This window comes from Salminus brasiliensis, chromosome 22 (genome assembly GCF_030463535.1).
Source record: "Salminus brasiliensis chromosome 22, fSalBra1.hap2, whole genome shotgun sequence".
Lineage (NCBI taxonomy): Eukaryota > Metazoa > Chordata > Actinopteri > Characiformes > Bryconidae > Salminus > Salminus brasiliensis.
The window spans coordinates 33051083-33069594 of NC_132899.1; the positions used below are offsets into that span (position 1 = coordinate 33051083).

General features: G+C 46.2%; 1 protein-coding gene across 2 annotated transcripts in view; it reads right to left on the reverse strand.

Moving 5' to 3' along the window:
• The window catches only part of g6pc3 (glucose-6-phosphatase catalytic subunit 3), a 28246-nt gene that overhangs the window by 8107 nt on the left and 1627 nt on the right, over positions 1 to 18512 (reverse strand). The gene's annotated exons all lie outside the window — the stretch shown is intronic.

Sequence of the window (18512 nt, forward strand, 5' to 3'; positions counted from 1 at the left end):
CCGAACAGCATCAAAAGACCCTTGTGTCTTTGATGTTTCTTTGAGCTGAGGGCTCTGACCACAAGGGGGTGCCACAGGGTTGGTCCTAAATACAGTACTAGAGTGCGTCCCAATTGTGCGCTACACCCTAATTCTATCAGGTGTCGTCACTGTCCGAATAAAAACATGTATCTCCAGCATGGCGTCTTTGAATGGAAGTCGATGTAGAAGAAGAGTTTAGTCCAAATTTAGAGCATTTCTATTGGTCCATTCCTCCAGGATGATTGACACAGGGTACAGAGCAGCTGCAGGGTTCAGGCCATGGAGAACAGAGGTGTTTCATTGGACAGCAGCGCTATGCTAATCTTTACAGTGTGGGTGTGGCAGGCTAAGCTGTGTTCATGTGCTGTCGGTTTCATGGGTAAAGCGAGCTGCTCACCAGGAAGCCCCTCATGACCTCCCTCTGAAGCCAGAATTTTACTGAGATCTTCATGACCGGTTCTGACGTGTCTGTGTTTGGGCCGTAACTGTCCCTCGAACCGAGAACGTCCAGCAGAGTTCAGTGTTTCAGCTCAGTGTGTGGAACCAGTTGGAGAACGTTGCTGTAGATGGTGGGGTTTCAGATCCACTACAGTCTGATCTTCAGCCTGACCTTCAGGAGCAGTTGTGTATCTTCTCTGGGATGTGTGTGTGTGTGTAAGGACAGAGTTCTGGTTTTTGTCTCCCAAACATTTTCAGGTCACGACCCGATCTGATGCCCAGAGAACCACATTACGGTTCCTCGGTTCCTTCAGTGGACTGAACCTCTGCAGTGGAACTGGTGTTAAAAACAACGGGCCGTCTTCACCAGGAACGTCTGGCTTCTGGACTTCATCCCTCTCTGAAGTGTGTGTGTGTGATTACACTGCTGCACCTACAGCTCAGACTGGGAGAACACTCCTCCCACCTTCCCAGTTCTCCTAACATGAGGGAGTCTGGGAGAAAGTTCCCACAATAAAGTTCTAAAATGCTCATTTGCATATTAAATGAGCAACTGACCAATCAGGAGCCTCCAAAGTCTATGACTCTTTAAATACCCTGCGATGTGACTAGTGTTCTCGATGACGGTGACGACCAAAAAGACCAAAATTTAGGTTTTTCTTCACCGCGGACGAGAAAACTAGTCCACCAGAATAAGTCAAATTCAGCGAGATGAAATTTCACTTTTATAAGCTGCTGAAAAAATACAAATCTGACCAGAATCTGACCTCCAGCTTTCACTCCTGCTCCATCTCTTCTTCTACACCTGTAGTCCTGCTGGGCTTCCAGAGCCCTGCTACGAGGCCTTCAGGTTCTCAGGCAGGTCTGAAGTATCTCAGGTTCTACACAGAACCCTGAGAGGTCTCAGAACCTGCGCCCACACTGGGGGAGAACAGCAGAGGGTAAATTTGGGACAAACCCAAATTTATAAAAGCTCCTGCTTCTGAAGCTGTGAGTCTGTTAGAACTAGTTTGATCATCAGTGGTAGATTCATTAATGACCTCATTATGCAGACTCCGCCCCATTCACCCTCAACATGAAGCCTTGTCCAGCAGCCCAAGCAGAGTCAGTAGAAGCTGGACCTCTGTTTGACACTCTGTGGTAAAGCTTGCTTCTGCACTTTCTGTAGTTATCAGACTGTCTGATCATATAGAAGTAGGTGTAGATGTAGATGTAGCTTTCATGCTGGACTCTCTCACAACCTGAACCCACACCTACATCGGGTGGAGCGCGAGTGGAGACGCATCCAGACAAAGCCAGTCAGTCATCTCACTGTGGAGCTTTTCAGCAGTAGGAGCTCTAGCTCAGGTTTTCTGGTTCATGGTGGGTTCAGGAGACCTTGAGCTTCAGCTGGAGCTCATTTACAGAACCTCCACCTACACTTTCATACACACCACCACCTCCACCATCACAATAACGACCAGGAGGAGAAGAGCTGAAGATATGAGTTAGAGCTATTTTCTTTATAAACGACAAAGAAGCCATAAAGTCTGTGTTACTGCAGCTCCAGCAGCTCAGAACCGCTGTACTCAGACCAGTAGAGCAACGCCCACCTCTCCATCACTAGCCTTCACATCCACGGTAACGGCTCTGACCGGTGTGTGACCTACTGGGTCGACCCAGCCCAGTTCAGCAGATGTAGCTCAATATCTCGAGCACGTCTTTAGAGTCCAAGGTAGCTAGCTAGTAAGCTACCTCACATTATCATTAGCCAAATAAACACACTGAGTGGACAAAAGTATTCAGACACCTACTCCTTCTCCATTTTCTTTGAAACTAAGGGTCTTATAAAGCATGTATCCTGCTTTTACTGTCCAGAGAAGAAAACTTTGTACTAGATTTTAAAACAGAATTGCTACAAGAACTGAATCATAATCAGTGAGAAGATCACAGCCAAGACCAAGACGTGTAACGACCATCATCCCACCTCACGTTAAAATGAACCATCTCAGCAACACTTCAGCTAACTAGCTTGTTCAAGCAGCGTGCTAATCGCTCAGTTCATCTGACCCTACACTGTTCAGTCTGAAGGTCTCAGAAGTCTGCTAAGCTACAGCCAGACGGTGACAACCTCATAAACTCATGCAGATTTGTGGGCGGAACCACATCTGATTTTCACTGTCCAATAAGATCCAGGGTTTCACTCACAACCAGAATGTGAACTACTGCTCAGGAGCACAGCAGCTTCTGCATTCAGCCTCTTCAGAAAGCGAGAGGAACGTCCAGCTGATCGAGATCAAAGAGGAGCAGAAGACTGTTTCTGAACACAAGGTGGCGCCACAGCAAGTCCAGCCAGAGAGGAGCAGAAGGAGCAGAAGTGAAATCAGGTGAGTTCCTAACAGAACCCTGTTGTTGTGAGGTGCTGCTGGTGTGTTTCAGTAGAACTGAGCTCTGCTTAGAGAAGAGCACTAAACGCTGGAGGTGAAGCTCTAGCTGAGCTGCTTCAGCTCTAAATGGGAGAGTGTTGCTCCTCCTGCTGAAGAATCTTCCACACGCTGCTTTCCTTCATTTAGAGAGGACTATCTTCAGCTGGGAGACTGGAGCTCCACCCTCAACTGGAAGCTGGTGTTTGAAGCTCAGGGTGGAGCTGCTGGGTGGAGCTTTTCATTAATGAACTGCTGGATTTGAGCTACAGTAACGGTCTGATCAGCATCACGACCTCCTCACGTTCTCCTCAGAGACACTAAAAAGTCTCAAACCTTCAGAAATGTTCTTCTACCAGATGCTCAGCTGTTGAACACCTGCTGGTGGATGCTGGTAGTGCAGATGTTTACCTAGTGGTGGATGCTGGTGGACGCTGGTAGTGCAGATGGAGATGGAGGTCTGTATTCAGGCACTGTAAATTATCTCAGGTGGTTCTTAGACTGAAGCTGCAGGAACTGGTGGTGCTGCTCCACCTGCTTCATCAGACACATTTCTCTCTGTAGAACTGCTGTCAAAATGCCAGAACCTTCCTTTGTTCAGGTAGAACACAAGGTTCTAAAGGTTCTGTCTGAGATGGAAGTAATGTTCTGCTTCATTTGAACCGAACAGCATCAAAAGACCCTTGTGTCTTTGATGTTTCTTTAAAGCCACAGAGCCTAAAGGTATGTATTTACCCTTTCAGTGGCTGCAGCTGAGGGCTCTGACCACAAGGGGGTGCCACAGGGTTGGTCCTAAATACAGTACTAGAGTGTGTCCCAATTGTGCGCTACACCCTAATTCTATCAGGTGTCGTCACTGTCCGAATAAAAACATGTATCTCCAGCATGGCGTCTTTGAATGGAAGTCGATGTAGAAGAAGAGTTTAGCCCAAATTTAGAGCATTTCTATTGGTCCATTCCTCCAGGATGATTGACACAGGGTACAGAGCAGCTGCAGGGTTCAGGCCATGGAGAACAGAGGTGTTTCATTGGACAGCAGCGCTATGCTAATCTTTACAGTGTGGGTGTGGCAGGCTAAGCTACGTTCATGTGCTGTCGGTTTCATGGGTAAAGCGAGCTGCTCACCAGGAAGCCCCTCATGACCTCCCTCTGAAGCCAGAATTTTACTGAGATCTTCATGACAGGTTCTGACGTGTCTGTGTTTGGGCCGTAACTGTCCCTCCAACCGAGAACGTCCAGCAGAGTTCAGTGTTTCAGCTCAGTGTGTGGAACCAGTTGGAGAACGTTGGTGTAGATGATGGGGTTTCAGATCCACTACAGTCTGATCTTCAGCCTGACCTTCAGGAGCAGTTGTGTATCTTCTGTGGGATGTGTGTGTGTGTGTGTGTTTAATGACAGAGTTCTGGTTTTTGTCTCCCAAACATTTTCAGGTCACGACCCGATCTGATGCCCAGAGAACCACATTACGGTTCCTTGGTTCCTTCAGTGGACTGAACCTCTGCAGTGGAACCGGTGTTAAAAACAACGGGCCGTCTTCACCAGGAACGTCTGGCTTCTGGACTTCATCCCTCTCTGAAGTGTGTGTGTGATTACACTGCTGCACCTACAGCTCAGACTGGGAGAACACTCCTCCCACCTTCCCAGTCCTCCTAACATGAGGGAGTCTGGGAGAAAGTTCCCACAATAAAGTTCTAAAATGCTCATTTGCATATTAAATGAGCAACTGACCAATCAGGAGCCTCCAAAGTCTATGACTCTTTAAATACCCTGCGATGTGACTAGTGTTCTCGATGACGGTGACGACCAAAAAGACCAAAATTTAGGTTTTTCTTCACCGCGGACGAGAAAACTAGTCCACCAGAATAAGTCAAATTCAGCGAGATGAAATTTCACTTTTATAAGCTGCTGAAAAAAATACAAATCTGACCAGAATCTGACCTCCAGCTTTCACTCCTGCTCCATCTCTTCTTCTGCACCTGTAGTCCTGCTGGGCTTCCAGAGCCCTGCTACGAGGCCTTCAGGTTCTCAGGCAGGTCTGAAGTATCTCAGGTTCTACACAGAACCCTGAGAGGTCTCAGAACCTGCACCCACACTGGGGGAGAACAGCAGAGGGTAAATTTGGGACAAACCCAAATTTATAAAAGCTCCTGCTTCTGAAGCTGTGAGTCTGTTAGAACTAGTTTGATCATCAGTGGTAGATTCATTAATGACCTCATTATGCAGACTCCGCCCCATCCACCCTCAACATGAAGCCTTGTCCAGCAGCTCAAGCAGAGTCAGTAGAAGCTGGACCTCTGTTTGACACTCTGTGGTAAAGCTTGCTTCTGCACTTTCTGTAGTTTTCAGACTGTCTGATCATATAGAAGTAGGTGTAGATGTAGCTGTAGCTTTCACGCTGGACCCTCTCACAACCTGAACCCACACCTACATCGGGTGGAGCGCGAGTGGAGACGCATCCAGACAAAGCCAGTCAGTCATCTCACTGTGGAGCTTTTCAGCAGTAGGAGCTCTAGCTCAGGTTTTCTGGTTCATGGTGGGTTCAGGAGACCTTGAGCTTCACCTGGAGCTCATTTACAGAACCTCCACCTACACTTTCATACACACCACCACCTCCACCATCACAATAACGACCAGGAGGAGAAGAGCTGAAGATATGAGTTAGAGCTATTTCCTTTATAAACGACAAAGAAGCCATAAAGTCTGTGTTACTGCAGCTCCAGCAGCTCAGAACCGCTGTACTCAGACCAGTAGAGCAACGCCCACCTCTCCATCACTAGTCTTCACATCCACGGTAACGGCTCTGACCGGTGTGTGACCTCCTGGGTCGACCCAGCCCAGTTCAGCAGATGTAGCTCAATATCTCGAGCACGTCTTTAGAGTCCAGGGCAGCTAGCTAGTAAGCTACCTCACATTATCATTAGCCAAATAAACACGCTGAGTGGACAAAAGTATTCAGACACCTACTCCTTCTCCATTTTCTTTGAAACTAAGGGTCTTATAAAGCATGTATCCTGCTTTTACTGTCCAGAGAAGAAAACTTTGTACTAGATTTTAAAACAGAATTGCTGCAAGAAGTGAATCATAATCAGTGAGAAGATCACAGCCAAGACCAAGACGTGTAACGACCATCATCCCACCTCACGTTAAAACGAACCATCTCAGCAACCCTTCAGCTAACTAGCTTGTTCAAGCAGCGTGCTAATCGCTCAGTTCATCTGAACCTACACTGTTCAGTCTGAAGGTCTCAGAAGTCTGCTAAGCTACAGCCAGACGGTGACAACCTCATAAACTCATGCAGATTTGTGGGCGGAGCCACATCTGATTTTCTTTAACCGTCCAATAAGAACCGGGGTTTCACTCACAACCAGAATGTGAACTACTGCTCAGGAGCACAGCAGCTTCTGCATTCAGCTTCTTCAGAAAGCGAGAGGAACGTCCAGCTGATTGAGATCAAAGAGGAGCAGAAGACTGTTTCTGAACACAAGGTGGCGCCACAGCAAGTCCAGCCAGAGAGGAGCAGAAGGAGCAGCAGTGAAATCAGGTGAGTTCCTAACAGAACCCTGTTGTTGTGAGGTGCTGCTGGTGTGTTTCAGTAGAACTGAGCTCTGCTTAGAGAAGAGCACTAAATGCTGGTGGACGCTGGTAGTGCAGATGTTTATTTAGTGGTGGATGCTGGTGGACGCTGGTAGTGCAGATGTTTACCTAGTGGTGGATGCTGGTGGACGCTGGTAGTGCAGATGGAGATGGAGGTCTGTATTCAGACACTGTAAATTATCTCAGGTGGTTCTTCTTAGACTGAAGCTGCAGGAACTGGTGGTGCTGCTCCACCTGCTTCATCAGGCATATTTCTCTCTGTAGAACTGCTGTCAAAATGCCAGAGCCTTCCTTTGTTCAGGTAGAACACAAGGTTCTAAAGGTTCTGTCTGAGATGGAAGTAATGTTCTGCTTCATTTGAACCGAACAGCATCAAAAGACCATTGTGTCTTTGATGTTTCTTTAAAGCCACAGAGCCTAAAGGTATGTATTTACTCTTTCAGTGGCTGCAGCTGAGGGCCCTGACCACAAGGGGGTGCCACAGGGTTGGTCCTAAATACAGTACTAGAGTGCGTCCCAATTGTGCGCTACACCCTAATTCTATCAGGTGTCGTCACTGTCCGAATAAAAACATGTATCTCCAGCATGGCGTCTTTGAATGGAAGTCGATGTAGAAGAAGAGTTTAGTCCAAATTTAGAGCATTTCTATTGGTCCATTCCTCCAGGATGATTGACACAGGGTACAGAGCAGCTGCAGGGTTCAGGCCATGGAGAACAGAGGTTTTTCATTGGACAGCAGCGCTATGCTAATCTTTACAGTGTGGGTGTGGCAGGCTAAGCTGTGTTCATGTGCTGTCGGTTTCATGGGTAAAGCGAGCTGCTCACCAGGAAGCCCCTCATGACCTCCCTCTGAAGCCAGAATTTTACTGAGATCTTCATGACCGGTTCTGACGTGTCTGTGTTTGGGCCGTAACTGTCCCTCCAACCGAGAACGTCCAGCAGAGTTCAGTGTTTCAGCTCAGTGTGTGGAACCAGTTGGAGAACGTTGCTGTAGATGATGGGGTTTCAGATCCACTACAGTCTGATCTTCAGCCTGACCTTCAGGAACAGTTGTGTATCTTCTCTGGGATGTGTGTGTGTGTGTGTGTGTGAACACAAAGTTCTGGTTTTTGTCTCCCAAACATTTTCAGGTCACGACCCTGATCTGATGTCCAGAGAACCACATTACGGTTCCTCGGTTCCTTCAGTGGACTGAACCTCTGCAGTGGAACCGGTGTTAAAAACAACGGGCCGTCTTCACCAGGAACGTCTGGCTTCTGGACTTCATCCCTCTCTGAAGTGTGTGTGTGATTACACTGCTGCACCTACAGCTCAGACTGGGAGAACACTCCTCCCACCTTCCCAGTCCTCCTAACATGAGGGAGTCTGGGAGAAAGTTCCCACAATAAAGTTCTAAAATGCTCATTTGCATATTAAATGAGCAACTGACCAATCAGGAGCCTCCAAAGTCTATGACTCTTTAAATACCCTGCGATGTGACTAGTGTTCTCGATGACGGTGACGACCAAAAAGACCAAAATTTAGGTTTTTCTTCACCGCGGACGAGAAAACTAGTCCACCAGAATAAGTCAAATTCAGCGAGATGAAATTTCACTTTTATAAGCTGCTGAAAAAAATACAAATCTGACCAGAATCTGACCTCCAGCTTTCACTCCTGCTCCATCTCTTCTTCTACGCCTGTAGTCCTGCTGGGCTTCCAGAGCCCTGCTACGAGGCCTTCAGGTTCTCAGGCAGGTCTGAAGTATTTCAGGTTCTACACAGAACCCTGAGAGGTCTCAGAACCTGCACCCACACTGGGGGAGAACAGCAGAGGGTAAATTTGGGACAAACCCAAATTTATAAAAGCTCCTGCTTCTGAAGCTGTGAGTCTGTTAGAACTAGTTTGATCATCAGTGGTAGATTTATTAATGACCTCATTATGCAGACTCCGCCCCATCCACCCTCAACATGAAGCCTTGTCCAGCAGCTCTAGTAAGCTCAGAAGAATCTGGGCTGGGGTTTGACCCTTTATACTGGCTTGCCCGCCTCTAAATGAATGACTTTCTCATGCCTTAGAGCTCTTGAGGGTACTCAGATGGTTACTCCTGACCAGGCCCTCATACACCAGCTTCTTAGCCTGGCCTGCAACAGTGAGCCAACAGACACACATTTAGCCACACTGCTGAGACAGCAAGCCAACCAGAAGCCTCAGCAGATGTGTGTTTGCGAGCTGTCGGTATGGTTGGAAGGACTACTTTTCTCATTCCTGGTGCATTCAGTTAAACTCCATTTAGGAATAAAGGACTGAACATATGGAAGCTCCTCCCACACTCTCATGGGAAGTCTGGGATACCACCATTAGAAGCAGATGTTTAAAGCTCAAAACTCAGGTTTCCACTGTAAGTTTCTAATAAACTCAATAACAAATCTAAACTGTAAAGACGACAGGCTTCACACACTTGAACAGCATACCTTAAAGAAGGCAGCTTGTGAGGGGGGGCTTCACACTGACGGTGCGTGTGGTGGGAAATACATGCCCGGTATGGGGATGGGGACATCGCAGGAAGTGGGAATCACTGGGCTCAAGAGAAACAGCTGGAATGCAAGCACTGGAGCGGGTGGGAGCTCACCAAGAGGTGGCGTCAGGTGGGGAAAAGGAACAAGCCCACTGTAGCCGTAGGATTAGCAATGTTGGCTTAAGCAAGAAAGCAAGGTGGACCTTTGCTGGACATTCCTGTCTACGGATCATTGGTCCTTTAGTAACGTGGACGGATCTCTGTCGAGTCCAGCTGCCTTTGACTTGAGCAGATAGTCGCTGGTTTCAGCGCCGGTTTGGCCACCATTCCTAATAAACGCTACAGTCCGAACGGAGGGGGCGTGTCCCGACATCAGTGCCACGTTCAGCCACGTTTTAAAGCTCCACCACATCCAGCAGTCTTCGCTTATCTGGGTGGGGCTAACTTGTGGGCTTACAGGGTACGTTAGAGTACAGGTGCTGCTATGGACGAGGCATCGAGCTGTATTCGAGAATTAACTGACAGCAATAAGAACCGTTTAAAGAGAAAGAGCTCCTCCCCCTTTCCCCCATGATGCACTAAGCACTGTCCAAAAACTCAAAAACAGCAAAAGTGTCGCTTTTAGCAAGTTCTCCTAAACTCTCCTGCTGACCTCACCTAGCCCTCACTGTCCTGCTTTTGTGCTGCCGTCAATGTAAGTGCTAGATATGAAGTGAGGCTGAAGACGTGTGTCTCCTTGTTCAGGTCCTGGTCTGGTGTTTAATCAGGAGCTTTAGGAGGGGCTCAGTCTTTGCTTCTTGTCTCTGGAGTGATGTAATTCAGTGGTCTTAATGTTATGGAGAGGAACCAATAACCACCAAAAGATCCATATAGGCTTGATCTCCTGGACGTTGTTGGGCGGACCCACCAGGTCAAGCACTGATTGGTGGATCAAGGCTGCTACCGTCATCGTGAAGCCTAGTGATGGAGCACTGACTGGTTCTGTTGGCGCACATGGTGGGTGTAGGACGTTTGCTCCATCATGTAGCTGCAGGTGGAGGTTCTGATTGTCCTTACAGTGTGTCGAGCTCTTGTGGTTGAGCTCTGGGTGAAGACCTGGAGGACTTTACTGGTTCTGCCTTCAGAGACACTGAGAATGATTCAGGAGGTTTGTGGGAGATCTTTAATATCACAGCATCCAAGAGGTGACCACTTTCGACCGGCTGCACTAGAGCTGCTGGACAAGGCTTCATGTTGAGGGTGGATGGGGCGGAGTCTGCATAATGAGGTCATTAATGAATCTACCACTGATGATCAAACTAGTTCTAACAGACTCACAGCTTCAGAAGCAGGAGCTTTTATAAATTTGGGTTTGTCCCAAATTTACCCTTTGCTGTTCTCCCCCAGTGTGGGTGCAGGTTCTGAGACCTCTCAGGGTTCTGTGTAGAACCTGAGATACTTCAGACCTGCCTGAGAACCTGAAGGCCTCGTAGCAGGGCTCTGGAAGCCCAGCAGGACTACAGGCGTAGAAGAAGAGATGGAGCAGGAGTGAAAGCTGGAGGTCAGATTCTGGTCAGATTTGTATTTTTTTCAGCAGCTTATAAAAGTGAAATTTCATCTCGCTGAATTTGACTTATTCTGGTGGACTAGTTTTCTCGTCCGCGGTGAAGAAAAACCTAAATTTTGGTCTTTTTGGTCGTCACCGTCATCGAGAACACTAGTCACATCGCAGGGTATTTAAAGAGTCATAGACTTTGGAGGCTCCTGATTGGTCAGTTGCTCATTTAATATGCAAATGAGCATTTTAGAACTTTATTGTGGGAACTTTCTCCCAGACTCCCTCATGTTAGGAGGACTGGGAAGGTGGGAGGAGTGTTCTCCCAGTCTGAGCTGTAGGTGCAGCAGTGTAATCACACACACACACTTCAGAGAGGGATGAAGTCCAGAAGCCAGACGTTCCTGGTGAAGACGGCCCGTTGATTTTAACACCAGTTCCACTGCAGAGGTTCAGTCCACTGAAGGAACCGAGGAACCGTAATGTGGTTCTCTGGACATCAGATCAGGGTCGTGACCTGAAAATGTTTGGGAGACAAAAACCAGAACTCTGTCATTAAACACACACACACACACACACACACACACACATCCCAGAGAAGATACACAACTGTTCCTGAAGGTCAGGCTGAAGATCAGACTGTAGTGGATCTGAAACCCCATCATCTACAGCAACGTTCTCCAACTGGTTCCACACACTGAGCTGAAACACTGAACTCTGCTGGACGTTCTCGGTTGGAGGGACAGTTACGGCCCAAACACAGACACGTCAGAACCTGTCATGAAGATCTCAGTAAAATTCTGGCTTCAGAGGGAGGTCATGAGGGGCTTCCTGGTGAGCAGCTCGCTTTACCCATGAAACCGACAGCACATGAATGCAGCTTAGCCTGCCACACCCACACTGTAAAGATTAGCATAGCGCTGCTGTCCAATGAAAAACCTCTGTTCTCCATGGCCTGAACCCTGCAGCTGCTCTGTACCCTGTGTCAATCATCCTGGAGGAATGGACCAATAGAAATGCTCTAAATTTGGGCTAAACTCTTCTTCTACATCGACTTCCATTCAAAGACGCCATGCTGGAGATACATGTTTTTATTCGGACAGTGACGACACCTGATAGAATTAGGGTGTAGCGCACAATTGGGACACACTCTAGCACTGTATTTAGGACCAACCCTGTGGCACCCCCTTGTGGTCAGAGCCCTCAGCTCAAAGAAACATCAAAGACACAAGGGTCTTTTGATGCTGTTCGGTTCAAATGAAGCAGAACATTACTTCCATCTCAGACAGAACCTTTAGAACCTTGTGTTCTACCTGAACAAAGGAAGGCTCTGGCATTTTGACAGCAGTTCTACAGAGAGAAATGTGTCTGATGAAGCAGGTGGAGCAGCACCAACAGTTCCTGCAGCTTCAGTCTAAGAAGAACCACCTGAGATAATTTACAGTGCCTGAATACAGACCTCCATCTCCATCTGCACTACCAGCGTCCACCAGCATCCACCACTAGGTAAACATCTGCACTACCAGCATCCACCAGCAGGTGTCCAACAGCTGAGCATCTGGTAGAAGAACATTTGTGAAAGTTTGAGGCTTTTTAGTGTCTCTGAGGAGAACGTGAGGAGGTCGTGATGCTGATCAGACCGTTACTGTAGCTCAAATCCAGCAGTTCATTAATCAAGAGCCCCACCCAGCAGCTCCACCCTGAGCTTCAAACACCAGCTTCCAGTTGAAGGTGGAGCTCCAGTCTCCCAGCTGAAGATAGTCCTCTCTAAATGAAGGAAAGCAGCGTGTGGAAGATTCTTCAGCAGGAGGAGCAACACTCTCCCATTTAGAGCTGAAGCAGCTCAGCTAGAGCTTCACCTCCAGCGTTTAGTGCTCTTCTCTAAGCAGAGCTCAGTTCTACTGAAACACACCAGCAGCACCTCACAACAACAGGGTTCTGTTAGGAACTCACCTGATTTCACTTCTGCTCCTTCTGCTCCTCTCTGGCTGGACTTGCTGTGGCGCCACCTTGTGTTCAGAAACAGTCTTCTGCTCCTCTGTGATCTCGATCAGCTGGACGTTCCTCTCGCTTTCTGAAGAGGCTGAATGCAGAAGCTGCTGTGCTCCTGAGCAGTAGTTCACATTCTGGTTGTGAGTGAAACCCTGGATCTTATTGGACGGTTAAAGAAAATCAGATGTGGCTCCGCCCACAAATCTGCATGAGTTTATGAGGTTGTCACCATCTGGCTGTAGCTTAGCAGACTTCTGAGACCTTCAGACTGAACAGTGTAGGTTCTGATGAACTGAGTGATTAGCACGCTGCTTGAACAAGCTAGTTAGCGGAAGTGTTGCTGAGATGGTTCATTTTAACGTGAGGTGGGATGATGGTCGTTAGACGTCTTGGTCTTGGCTGTGATCTTCTCACTGATTATGATTCATTTCTTGCAGCAATTCTGTTTTAAAATCTAGTACAAAGTTTTCTTCTCTGGACAGTAAAAGCAGGATACATGCTTTATAAGACCCTTAGTTTCAAAGAAAATGGAGAAGGAGTAGGTGTCTGAATACTTTTGTCCACTCAGCGTGTTTATTTGGCTAATAATAATGTGAGGTAGCTTACTAGCTAGCTGCCCTGGACTCCAAAGACGTGCTCGAGATATTGAGCTACATCTGCTGAACTGGGCTGGGTCGACCCAGGAGGTCACTCACCGGTCAGAGCCGTTACCGTGGATGTGAAGGCTAGTGATGGAGAGGTGGGCGTTGCTCTACTGGTCTGAGTACAGCGGTTCTGAGCTGCTGGAGCTGCAGTAACACCGACTTTATGGCTTCTTTGTCGTTTATAAAGGAAATAGCTCTAACTCATATCTTCAGCTCTTCTCCTCCTGGTCGTTATTGTGATGGTGGAGGTGGTGGTGTGTATGAAAGGTAAGTGGAGGTTCTGTAAATGAGCTCCAGGTGAAGCTCAAGGTCTCCTGAACCCACCATGAACCAGAAAACCTGAGCTAGAGCTCCTACTGCTGAAAAGCTCCACAGTGAGATGACTGACTGGCTTTGTCTGGATGCGTCTCCACTCGCGCTCCACCCGATGTAGGTGTGGGTTCAGGTTGTGAGAGAGTCCAGCATGAAAGCTACATCTACATCTACACCTACTTCTATATGATCAGATAGTCTGATAACTAGAGGAGGTCCAGAAGCAAGCTTAACCACAGAGTGTCAAACAGAGGTCCAGCTTCTACTGACTCTGCTTGAGCTGCTGGACAAGGCTTCATGTTGAGGGTGGGTGGGGCGGAGTCTGCATAATGAGGTCATTAATGAATCTACCACTGATGATCAAACTAGTTCTAACAGACTCACAGCTTCAGAAGCAGGAGCTTTTATAAATTTGGGTTTGTCCCAAATTTACCCTCTGCTGTTCTCCCCCAGTGTGGGTGCAGGTTCTGAGACCTCTCAGGGTTCTGTGTAGAACCTGAGATACTTCAGACCTGCCTGAGAACCTGAAAGCCTCGTAGCAGGGCTCTGGAAGCCCAGCAGGACTACAGGCGTAGAAGAAGAGATGGAGCAGGAGTGAAAGCTGGAGGTCAGATTCTGGTCAGATTTGTATTTTTTTCAGCAGCTTATAAAAGTGAAATTTCATCTCGCTGAATTTGACTTATTCTGGTGGACTAGTTTTCTCGTCCGCGGTGAAGAAAAACCTAAATTTTGGTCTTTTTGGTCGTCACCGTCATCGAGAACACTAGTCACATCGCAGGGTATTTAAAGAGTCATAGACTTTGGAGGCTCCTGATTGGTCAGTCGCTCATTTAATATGCAAATGAGCATTTTAGAACTTTATTGTGGGAACTTTTTCCCAGACTCCCTCATGTTAGGAGGACTGGGAAGGTGGGAGGAGTGTTCTCCCAGTCTGAGCTGTAGGTGCTTCAGTGGAGCATTTCCAGAATATAGTCCATCAGCTCTATAGGGGTCTGTGGCACAGTGTATCAGTGGTTTGCCTCTGATCCTGTAGACAGGAGACACTACATGCCGATTAGCTCTGGCATTCACCAGAGACCACCAGAGCTGCCAGGTCCACCCTTTACGCCCTGTGGTGAACCATTTGCCGGTTTCATGGTGGGTCAGTGATCAGTGGTCTGGGGAGTCATGTTCTTGGAGGGTCACTCAAACCTTCATGTGCGTTCTTCATGGGTGCTGGGTCGCAAGTGGCCGGAACGAGTAGGCAGTTGGTTCCTGGATGACGACGGCACTGATACCACTGACTGACCCTCACGTTCCGCAGGCCAGAATCCAGCTGAGAACCTTTGGGACGTTTCACACCTGTGCATCAGTCCAGGCATCAGGCAGTGTCTTTATCACCATCAGGTGGAGGAACTTTTACAGGCACTAAACCCTTCAGAACTTCACTGATGATAAATGTCACTACATTAAGTCATCAGTAATAAACATGTTATTAATCCTGACGCATAAAGCAGGAGATTTCACCAGAGTACCAACATTCCTGTCCACTTTTCCACAGAAATTGCTGTAGGTCACCTCTACTGGTCAGACCAAATCTGCTCCCCATTTCTAAACACTGCAGATCCAGGCTGACCCACGCTGAGTTTAACCACCCGCACCAGTGAACTACACCTGGTACTGCAGGTACTGTAATCAGGATCATTTTCCAGAAGAAGTTTCAGTTCCAGCAGAAACCGTTAATTACACTCAATAACATCACTGTGTTTATCTAGAACCCAAAAACACTTTCAGTACATTCAGCAGTGTGTACTCTCATACTTTCAGTACATTCAGCAGTGTGTACTCTCATATTTTCAGTACATTCAGCAGTGTGTACTCTCATACTTTCAGTACATTCAGTAGTGTGTACTTTCATACTCTCATACTTTCAGTACTTTCAGCAGTGTGTACTCTCATACTCTCATACTTTCAGTACATTCAGTAGTGTGTACTTTCATACTCTCATACTTTCAGTACTTTCAGCAGTGTGTACTCTCATACTCTCATACTTTCAGTACATTCAGCTGTGTGTACTCTCATACTCTCATACTTTCAGTACTTTCAGCAGTGTGTACTCTCATACTCTCATACTTTCAGTACTTTCAGCAGTGTGTACTCTCATACTCTCATACTTTCAGTACATTCAGCTGTGTGTACTTTCATACTCTCATACTTTCAGTACTTTCAGCAGTGTGTACTCTCATACTCTCATACTTTCAGTACTTTCAGCAGTGTGTACTCTCATACTCTCATACTTTCAGTACATTCAGTAGTGTGTACTCTCATACTTTCAGTACATTCAGCAGTGTGTACTCTCATACTCTCATACTTTCAGTACATTCAGTAGTGTGTACTTTCATACTCTCATACTTTCAGTACATTCAGCAGTGTGTACTCTCATACTCTCATACTTTCAGTACATTCAGTAGTGTGTACTTTCATACTCTCATACTTTCAGTACATTCAGCAGTGTGTACTCTCATACTCTCATACTTTCAGTACATTCAGCTGTGTGTACTCTCATACTTTCAGTACATTCAGCAGTGTACTTTCATACTCTCATACTTTCAGTATATTCAGCAGTGTGTACTCTCATACTCTCAGTACATTCAGCAGTGTGTACTCTCATACTCTCATACTTTCAGTACATTCAGCTGTGTGTACTCTCATACTTTCAGTACATTCAGTAGTGTGTACTCTCATACTTTCAGTACTTTCAGCAGTGTGTACTCTCATACTTTCAGTACATTCAGCAGTGTGTACTCTCATACTCTCATACTTTCAGTACATTCAGTAGTGTGTACTCTCATACTTTCAGTACATTCAGCAGTGTGTACTCTCATACTCTCATACTTTCAGTACATTCAGCAGTGTGTACTCTCATACTTTCATACTTTCAGTACTTTCAGCAGTGTGTACTCTCATACTCTCATACTTTCAGTACATTCAGTAGTGTGTACTCTCATACTTTCAGTACATTCAGCAGTGTGTACTCTCATACTCTCATACTTTCAGTACATTCAGCAGTGTGTACTCTCATACTTTCAGTACATTCAGTAGTGTGTACTCTCATACTTTCATACTTTCAGTACATTCAGCAGTGTGTACTCTCATACTCTCATACTTTCAGTACATTCAGCAGTGTGTACTCTCATACTCTCATACTTTCAGTACATTCAGCAGTGTGTACTCTCATACTTTCAGTACATTCAGTAGTGTGTACTCTCATACTTTCATACTTTCAGTACATTCAGCAGTGTGTACTCTCATACTCTCATACTTTCAGTACATTCAGTAGTGTGTACTTTCATACTCTCATACTTTCAGTACATTCAGCAGTGTGTACTCTCATACTCTCATACTTTCAGTACATTCAGTAGTGTGTACTTTCATACTCTCATACTTTCAGTACATTCAGCAGTGTACTTTCATACTCTCATACTTTCAGTACTTTCAGCAGTGTGTACTCTCATACTTTCAGTACATTCAGCTGTGTGTACTCTCATACTCTCATACTTTCAGTACATTCAGTAGTGTGTACTCTCATACTCTCATACTTTCAGTACGTTCAGCAGTGTGTACTCTCATACTTTCAGTACGTTCAGCAGTGTGTACTCTCATACTCTCATACTTTCAGTACATTCAGCAGTGTGTACTCTCATACTTTCAGTACTTTCAGCAGTGTGTACTCTCATACTCTCATACTTTCAGTACTTTCAGCAGTGTGTACTCTCATACTTTCAGTACTTTCAGCAGTGTGTACTCTCATACTCTCATACTTTCAGTACATTCAGCAGTGTACTCTCATACTCTCATACTTTCAGTACGTTCAGCAGTGTGTACTCTCATACTTTCAGTACGTTCAGCAGTGTGTACTCTCATACACTCATACTTTCAGTACGTTCAGCAGTGTGTACTCTCATACTTTCAGTACGTTCAGCAGTGTGTACTCTCATACTTTCAGTACGTTCAGCAGTGTGTACTCTCATACACTCATACTTTCAGTACGTTCAGCAGTGTGTACTCTCATACTTTCAGTACGTTCAGCAGTGTGTACTCTCATACTTTCAGTACGTTCAGCAGTGTACTCTCATACTCTCATACTTTCAGTACGTTCAGCAGTGTGTACTCTCATACTTTCAGTACGTTCAGCAGTGTGTACTCTCATACTTTCAGTACTTTCAGCAGTGTGTACTCTCATACTCTCATACTTTCAGTACATTCAGCAGTGTACTCTCATACTCTCATACTTTCAGTACGTTCAGCAGTGTGTATTCTCATACTTTCAGTACGTTCAGCAGTGTGTACTCTCATACACTCATACTTTCAGTACGTTCAGCAGTGTGTACTCTCATACTTTCAGTACGTTCAGCAGTGTGTACTCTCATACTTTCAGTACGTTCAGCAGTGTGTACTCTCATACTTTCAGTACATTCAGCAGTGTACTCTCATACTCTCATACTTTCAGTACGTTCAGCAGTGTGTACTCTCATACTTTCAGTACGTTCAGCAGTGTGTACTCTCATACTTTCAGTACTTTCAGCAGTGTGTACTCTCATACTCTCATACTTTCAGTACATTCAGCAGTGTACTCTCATACTCTCATACTTTCAGTACGTTCAGCAGTGTGTACTCTCATACTTTCAGTACGTTCAGCAGTGTGTACTCTCATACACTCATACTTTCAGTACGTTCAGCAGTGTGTACTCTCATACTTTCAGTACGTTCAGCAGTGTGTACTCTCATACTTTCAGTACGTTCAGCAGTGTGTACTCTCATACACTCATACTTTCAGTACGTTCAGCAGTGTGTACTCTCATACTTTCAGTACGTTCAGCAGTGTGTACTCTCATACTTTCAGTACGTTCAGCAGTGTGTACTCTCATACTTTCAGTACATTCAGTAGTGTGTACTCTCATACTCTCATACTTTCAGTACGTTCAGCAGTGTGTACTCTCATACTTTCAGTACATTCAGCAGTGTGTACTCTCATACTTTCAGTACATTCAGCAGTGTACTCTCATACTCTCATACTTTCAGTACGTTCAGCAGTGTGTAC